Source organism: Stegostoma tigrinum, chromosome 25 (assembly GCF_030684315.1).
Source record: "Stegostoma tigrinum isolate sSteTig4 chromosome 25, sSteTig4.hap1, whole genome shotgun sequence".
Taxonomy (NCBI): Eukaryota; Metazoa; Chordata; class Chondrichthyes; order Orectolobiformes; family Stegostomatidae; genus Stegostoma; species Stegostoma tigrinum.
In genome coordinates, this window is record NC_081378.1 from 37320953 (window position 1) to 37329494 (window position 8542).

Consider the following 8542-nt stretch of genomic DNA (forward strand, 5'->3'; position numbering starts at 1 on the left):
AGCATTGATCACACAATCTGCAATTTTAATTTCAATCTGTTGGCTGAGGGTAGCTGCTCATTTCCCCGCCCCCACCCACCCAGTACACACCCTGTTACAGCTGCTGCTAGTCTCTTAATATTCCGTTGGTTATTTTCTGCTTTCATACCCCAATTAATTACTTTATTAATTTGTGTTTGTTTTCTTTTTAATCCTCCAGTTCTCTATCCACAGACTACTTCACCCAGTAGCAGTAAAATATCATCATACATGGACTTAAAATTTCTAAAGAAAGTATCCATCTTTCTCATGTCAAGCAGAATGGGTTAATTACTGTTGAACCACCTCGTCTGTTACCCCACCGATGACGTCACATCCGCCTCCGCCGGCCACACCACTTCCGGGACTGCTGCTGCAGTCACCACCTCCACTTCTAGTTACAACACCTCACACACCACCCTCGCCGCAGCTGCTGCCGCCCACCCTGATCCTCCAACTGCCGACGGAACCCCGCCCACGGCTAGCGCCGACGGAACCCCGCCCACGGCCGACGCCGACGGAACCCCACCCACGGCTGACGACCTCATCGCTCCGCCCACAACCTCCACAGCCAGCAACCCCAGAGAAGACAGCCATACTGAACCCTGCCGTATCTTCACCATCCCCCCAGACCTCCCACTAACTGAGGACGAACAGTCAGTCCTTAGTAAGGGTCTCACCTTTGTCCCCCTACAACCACACATCAATGAATACCAGTCACGATTGGACATAGAACAGTTTTTCCGCCGTCTTCGCCTGCATGCCTACTTCTTCAACCGGGAGCCTAACCCTCCGTCCACTGACCCCTTCACCCGCTTCCAACACAAGTCCTCCTCCTGGACACCACCCCCAGGCCTCCTACCTTCCCTCGACCTCTTCATCTCTAACTGCCGTCGAGACATTAACCACCTCAACATCTCCACCCCTCTCACCCACTCCAACCTCTCCCCCGCAGAACGGGCAGTCCTCCGCTCCCTCCGCTCCAACCCCAACCTCACCAACAAACCCGCAGACAAGGGTGGCGCAGTGGTAGTATGGCGCACTGACCTCTACATCGCCGAGGCCAAACGCCAACTCTCTGACACCACCTCCTACCGCCCCCTCAATCATGACCCCACACCTGAGCACCAAACCATCATCTCCAACACCATTCATGACCTCACCACCTTAGGGGACGTCCCACCCACAGCCTCCAACCTCATTGTTCCCCAACCCCGCATGGCCCGTTTCTATCTCCTTCCCAAAATCCACAAACCTGCCTGCCCTGGTCGACCCATCGTCTCAGCCTGCTTCTGCCCCACCGAACTCATCTCCACCTATCTGGACTCCATTTTCTCCCCTTTGGTCCAGGAACTCCCTACCTACGTCCGTGACACCACCCACGCCCTCCACCTCCTCCAGGACTTCCAATTCCCTGTACCTCATTTTCACCATGGATGTCCAGTCCCTATTCACCTGTATTCCGCATGCAGATGGCCTCACGGCCCTCCGCTTCTTCCTGCCCCGCAGGCCCGACCAGTTCCCCTCCACCGACACCCTCATCCGCCTAGCCGAACTCGTCCTCACCCTCAACAACTTCTCTTTCGATTCCTTCCACTTCCTACAGACTAAGGGGGTGGCCATGGGCACCCACATGGGCCCCAGCTATGCCTGTCTCTTTGTAGGTTACGTGGAACAGTCCCTCTTCCGCACCTACACAGGCCCCAAACCCCACCTCTTCCTCCGTTACATTGATGACTGTATCGGCGCCGCCTCTTGCTCCCCAGAGGAGCTCGAACAGTTCATCCACTTCACCAACACCTACCACCCCAACCTTCCGTTGGGCCATCTCCAGCACATCCCTCACCTTCCCTGATCTCTCAGTCTCCATCTCAGGCAACCAGCTTGTAACTGATGTCCATTTCAAGCCCACAGACTCCCACAACTACCTAGAATACACCTCCTCCCACGCACCCTCCTGCAAAAATTCCATCCCCTATTCCCAATTCCTCCACCTCCGCCGCATCTGCTCCCACGATGAGGCATTCCACTCCCGCACATCCCAGATGTCCAAGTTCTTCAAGGACCGCAACTTTCCCCCCACAGTGGTCGAGAACGCCCTTGACCACGTCTCCCGCATTTCACGCAACACATCCCTCACAGCCCGCCCCCGCCACAACCGCCCAAAGAGGATACACCTCATTCTCACAAACCACCCCACCAACCACCGGATACAACGCATCATCCTCCGACACCTCCGCCATCTACAATCCGACCCCACCACCCAAGACATTTTTCCATCCCCACCCCTGTCTGCTTTCCGGAGAGACCACTCTCTCCGTCACTCCCTTGTTCGCTCCACACTGCCCTCCAACCCCACCACACCCGGCACCTTCCCCTGCAACCGCAGGAAATGCTACACTTGCCCCCACACCACCTCCTTCACCCCTATCCCAGGCCCCAAGATGACTTTCCACATTAAGCAGAGGTTCACCTACACATCTGCCAATGTGGTATACTGCGTCCACTGTACCCGGTGTGGCTTCCTCTACATTGGGGAAACCAAGTGGAGGCTTGGGGACCACTTTGCAGAACACCTCCGCTCAGTTCGCAATAAACAACTGCACCTCCCAGTCGCAAACCATTTCCACTCCCCCTCCCATTCTTTAGGTGACATGTCCATCATGGGCCTCCTGCAGTGCCACAATGATGCCATCCGAAGGTTGCAGGAACAGCAACTCATATTCTGCTTGGGAACCCTGCAGCCCAATGGTATCAATGTGGACTTCACCAGCTTCAAAATCTCCCCTTCCCCCACCGCATCCCAAAACCAGCCCAGTTCGTCTCCTCCCCCCACTGCACCACACAACCAGCCCAGCTCTTCCCCTCCACCCACTGCATCCCAAAATCAGTCCAACCTGTCTCTGCCTCCCTAACCTGTTCTTCCTCTCACCCATCCCTTCCTCCCACCCCAAGCCGCACCTCCATCTCCTACCTACTAACCTCATCCCACCTCCTTGACCTGTCCGTCTTCCCTGGACTGACCTATCCCCTCCCCACCTCCCCACCTATACTCTCCTCTCCACCTATCTTCTTTTCTCTCCATCTTCGGTCCGCCTCCCCCTCTCTCCCTATTTATTCCCGAACCCTCACTCCATCCCCCTCTCTAATGAAGGGTCTCGGCCCGAAACGTCAGCTTTTGTGCTCCCGAGATGCTGCTGGGCCTGCTGTGTTCATCCAGCCTCACATTTCATCGTCTGTTAAGTTTCCCTTTTCTAACTGATCAGCTTTCTCAGATTTTCAAACACACCATCGGAATTTTGTTCAAAGCGCATTACATCCCCAAGTCTCCAAACTTCCTATTAATTTGCAAACTTCCACATCACAGTACCTTTATAATGAGAAAATCTAATAAGACCATAAGACATAGGAGTGGAGGTAATGGCATTCGGCCCATCGAGTCCACTCCGCCATTTAATCATGGCTGATGGGCATTTCAACTCCACTTCCCTGCTCTCTCCCTGTAGCCCTCAATTCCTTGCGAGATCAAGAATTTATCAATCTCTGCCTTGAAGACATTTAACGTCACGGCCTCCACTGCTCCATGGCAATGAATTCCACAGGCCCACCACTCTCGGCTGAAGAAATGTCTCCTCTTTTCCGTTTTAAATTTACCCCCTCTAATGCTAAGGCTGTGCCCATGGATCCTATTCTCCCTGCCTAACGGAAACAACTTCTCAGTATCCACCCTTTCTAATGCATACATTATCTTGTAAGTTTCTATTAGATCTTCCCTCAACCTTCTAAACTCTAATGAATACAATCCCAGGATCCTCAACCATTCATCGTATGTTAAACCTACCATTCTAGGGATCATCCGTGTGAATCTCTGCTGGACACGCTCCAGCTCCAGTCTGTCCTTCCTGAGGTGTAGAGCCCAAAATTGGACACAGTATTGTAAATGAGGCCTAACTAGAGCTTTCTGAAGTCTCAGAAGGACATCGCTGCTTTTAGTATCCAACCCTCTTGAGATGAATGACAACATTACATTCGCTTTCTTAATCACGGACTCTATCTGCAAGTTAACTTTTAGAGAATCCTGGACTAACACTCCCGGACCCATTTGTATTTCGGCTTTATGAATTTTCTCACCGTTTAGAAAATAGTCCATGCCTGTATTCTTTTTTCCAAAGTGTAAGACCTCGCATTTGCTCACATTGAATTTCATCAGCCATTTCCTGGACCACTCTCCTAAACTGTCTAAATCTTTCTGCAGCTTCCCCACCTCCTCAGTACTACCTGCCTGTCCACCTATCTTCGTATCATCAGCAAACTTCGCCAGAATGCCCCAATCCCTTCATCCAGATCATTAATATATAAAGTGAACAGCTGTAGCCCCAAATCTGAACCTTGCGGGACACCACTTGTCACCAGTTGCCATTCCGAAAAAGAGCCTTTTATCCCAAATCTCTGCCTTCTGTCAGACAGCCAATCCTCAATCCAACCCAGTAGCTCACCTCGAACACCATGGGCCCTCACCTTGCTCAGCAGCCTCCCGTGAGGCATCTTATCAAAGGCCTTTTGGAAGTCTAGATAGATAACATCCACTGGGATTCCCTCATCTAACCTGGTTATTATCTGGAGTTAAAGATTCACTTGTATTAAAACAGTTTTTGGAAGTTCATTTCTGGCCAGTAAATGAAATTCCAAAACAGTCATTTAAAATTTATCCAAGTCCAAACACACTACAGAGCCAAATCTAAAAGGTAAATTTTTACTGAGCTTTAGATTAGATTCAAACCAACTTTTTGAATCAACATTTTGTTCTAGACTTCTGCTTTACACAATCACTGAGAGTTTTTTTAAATGGACATCACATTAACCACACATGTCTCATACTTACACATTTAAATCACCACACATTCTCAAAATGGAAACTAACTTCAAAGCATCTCCAGATCCCGAGCTCTAGGGAACAAAACACAATCGCACAAGATAGCATTTAGCAATCAACAAATAAAGGTGCATTCAAATCAGACCACAAAGTGTTAATACAGATTAAGTGAACTCGCACAGAGAGCTAACAAGGTGTAGAGCCGGATCAACACAGCAGCCAAACAGCATCTTAGGAGCAGGAAAGCTGACGTTTCGGGCCTAGACTCTTCATCAGGGTCTAGGCCTGAAATGTCAGCTTCCCTGCTCCTAAGATGCTGTTTGGCTGCTGTGTTCATCCAGCTCTACACCTTGTTATCTTGGATTCTCCAGTATCTGCACTTCCTACTATCTCTCACACAGACAACTGTCTTGCTCTCTCTCTTTCTTATATATGAACACTGTAGCTATTTCAGTATGATTCTGTGGCTTTTTCAAACACAGTCTACAGGACAGACCAGTCTGGACCTCAGCCCGTTTTTCCACTATCCTTCCCTGCCACTTTCCCAGACTCTCCCAACTGTGGCTGCTTCTATTTCACTGTTTAATTATTTCCCCAGACCCTTGTTATTTTCCCAACTTGCACCTCTCTTGTGCCAGAGATTTCTGGTCTTTTTGCACTTTGCTTTTGTTTTCTCTCTTATTTCACTTCTTTTTTTCTCTTATTTTATGTGTGATATAGCCAGGACTTGCAACACCACCCCACCCCGGCTTTTCTTCTATTTTGTGTTCTCATGCTATTTCACTCGCTCGTGCCGGGATCCCCTTCCACTATTGTGCGCACTTTCACGCTAGGTGCCAACTTCCACTATGCCTGATCCTGACATCTCGTATTCACTCCAATCTAAAAGTTTGTTAAATGCCCTGCCTTATGGAAAACCCCAACAAGTGCTACACTAGCTAGGAAGAGTGGTACATAAACATGCTCACCCAGATCATGATCCAATGGCATGCCAGCTTCAGGCAGGGCACCCTGCTTCCCGTGCCAAACTGTAGGAGTGTTTTTCCTGACTAGGGACAAAGACACAGGAGGCAGGCAGGAAGCAGTTATGTGGAAGATATTTATTCCAGCAGAAACCAGTTTTTGCAGGGAGAGGGCCAAAGGATCTTGCCCAAATCTGGCTAGGGCGGATAGATCAGTGACACACCCTCTGCTTTTACAAAGAACTACAGCATTTTATAACATTTTGTGTTGCAGTAATCAAACACCATGTATTCACTGTCCTTCCCCTTAATCAAAACACCCAATCACATGGATAATGGGAACTGCAGATGCTGGAGAATCCAAGATAATAAAATGTGAGGCTGGATGAACACAGCAGGCCAAGCAGCATCTCAGGAGCACAAAAGCTGACGTTTCGGGCCTAGACCCTTCATCAGAGAGCTCTGATGAAGGGTCTAGGCCCGAAACGTCAGCTTTTGTGCTCCTGAGATGCTGCTTGGCCTGCTGTGTTCATCCAGCCTCACATTTTATTACCCAATCACATGGGACGCCTAATCAGGGATGGGCACTTCTATGGACAGCCCCAGTTCCTTTGATCGTATGGTGTTAGCTAGGCATTATAATTTCTAGGCCTTGGATCTTTCTATGCATCCTATTCATTTACATTCCAAAAGTTTAATGGCTATACTCCTTTGGGTCTTTCTCAGGCTTGTTTATCTGTAAGGACACATCTGTTACACATTGTATTTTGGTGCTGTCTTTTATCACATTCAGTTACTTTTATTTCCCCACTGTCCCAATTACATAATGTAAAAATAAAAAGTCAGTTAGTTTTAACTAATCACTATATGGTTAACTTCTGTTATAAAGTCAATGAAAAGTATAAAATTATAAAATTATTTCTACTGTCAGTATTTTGTAATTCATAGGTTGTGAGCAATCTATCTTGTTCAGGGCATAAGAGAAGGCATCTCCTAAGGCTAGTTAACCTCCACATCTAAGCTTAAATGATTTTAAGACTTGTATTAAATTCTGGTTATTTATTGAAACCACTTCTATGATTAGAGCATTTTTAGCTAGAAACTATTTAATAGTGCAGGTAGCTGCAAAGAAGCAACTATTTACTACAAAATAACTTTTAGCTGTTATTCTTGTAGCTGCTTAAGGACTTAATCTAGTGCCTGATGTTATTCAAATACTGGGACAATCATCCTCTCATTAATAAGGCTTGAAGTGGTCATTTATGAGGCCTAAGGCATCTTTTATCAGAACTGTCTCGGATACAGCATTTCTTTACTGACCTTCCAGCAATTCTGTTCAAAGGCACCATTGTATTTCACTGTCTGAGCAGGTTGCTTAAAAAAAAAACTGTGGATACTGTAAATTAGGAACAAAAACAGAAGTTGTTGGAAAAGCTCTGCAGGTCTAGCAACGTTTGTGAAGAGAAAATGAAAGTTAACATTTCAGGTCCAGTGACCCTTTCTCAGAATGGCTGCTTAGTTTTATTTAGCTCTGTCTGCCATCTTGTAATCAGGCATGGGCTGCTTAGTGTGGTCAGGTACCAGTTGCCTAACATAACGATCGGGTGTATAAGGTTCTAAAAGGGGAGGGCGAACAGCCAGAAATCGTGTTACATATTGGCACAAATGATATAGCCAGAAATAGGATTGAGGATATAAAAAGTGATTTCAGGGAGTTAGGATGGAAGCTGCAGAGCAGGACGAGCAGAGTAGTGTTCTCTGGTTTACTACCAGTGCCACGAGATAGCGAGGCGAGGAACAGGGAGCGGGCGCAGCTGAACACGTGGCTACGCAGCTGGTGTAGGAGGGAGGGCTTCAGATATGTAGATAATTGGGATGCCTTCTGGGGAAGGTGGGACCTGTACAAGAAGGACGGGTTGCATCTGAACTGGAAGGGGACCAATGTCCTGGGTGGAAGGTTTGCTCGAGTAGTTCGAGAAGGTTTAAACTAGTATGGCAGGGGGGTGGGAACCTGAGCTGTATACCGGAGGTGAGAGTTGATGCAGGTGAGGCAGTAGCAAGAGGTAGACCAGCTAGTGGGAAGGAACCAAGGGATCGGTTAAAGTGTGTTTGCTTTAATGCAAGGAGTATCAGGAATAAAAGTGATGAACTTAGAGCATGGATCAGTACCTGGTGCTATGATGTTGTGGCCATAACAGAGACATGGGGTTGTCATGGGCAGGAATGGTTGCTGGATGTTCCAGGGTTTAGAACATTTAAAAAGAATAGGGAGGGGGGAAAAAGAGGAGGGGGTGTAGCACTACTAATCAGAGAGGGTATCACAGCTACAGAAGCTTCCTTTGTCGAGGAAGATCTGCCTACTGAGTCAGTATGGGTGGAAATTAGGAACAGCAAGGGAGCAGTCACCTCGTTAGGGGTTTACTACAGGCCCCCCAATAGCAGCAGGGAGATTGAAGAAAGCATAGGTCGACAGATTTTGGAAAAGTGTGGTCGCAGTAGGGTTGTTGTAATGGGTGACTTTAACTTTCCTAATATTGATTGGAACCTGCTTCGAGCAGAAGATTTGAATGGAGCTGTATTTGTAAGGTGTGTTCAGAAGGGTTTCCTAACGCAGTACGTTGACAGGCCGACGAGGGGAGAGGCCATTCTAGACTTGGTGCTCGGAAACGAGCCGGGGCAGGTATCAGAT